Source organism: Dipodomys ordii, unplaced genomic scaffold (assembly GCF_000151885.1).
Source record: "Dipodomys ordii isolate 6190 unplaced genomic scaffold, Dord_2.0 Scaffold1, whole genome shotgun sequence".
NCBI classification, from domain to species: Eukaryota; Metazoa; Chordata; class Mammalia; order Rodentia; family Heteromyidae; genus Dipodomys; species Dipodomys ordii.
The window spans coordinates 28322414-28323015 of NW_012267217.1; positions in this window are offsets into that span (position 1 = coordinate 28322414).

Sequence of the window (602 nt, forward strand, 5' to 3'; positions counted from 1 at the left end):
GTGAGAAGAGATAAAGAAGGTTGCTACATACTAATTAAGGGATCTCTCCTTCAGGAGGATATTACAATTCTAAATATCTATTCACCAAACAATGGAGCATCCAAATTTTTTCAAGAAACATTACTTTCCCTCAAATCTCACATAGATCCAAAGACATTAATTGTTGGGGACTTTAACACACCACTATCCCCACTAGAAAGATCAACTCGGCAAAAACTCTACAGAGAAATCACAGATCTAAACAACTGCATAGATCAACTAGATTTAACAAACATCTACCAAATATTTCACCCAGCAGCATCAGAATACATGTTCTTCTCAGCAGCACATGGAACATTTTCCAAAACAGACCACATTTTAGGTCACAAAGCAAACATCCAAATTCAGAAACATTGAAGTTATACCTTGCATTCTCTCAGACCACAAGGGAATAAAATTAGAATTCAACACCAAAAGCCACCAAAGAAAGTTCTATAACACATGGAGGCTGAACAACACACTATTGAATCACCAGTGGGTCATGGAAGAGATTAGAAAGGAAATTCAAATGTTCATGATATTCAACCAAAATGAACACACAAATTACCAGCTTTCTGGGACAC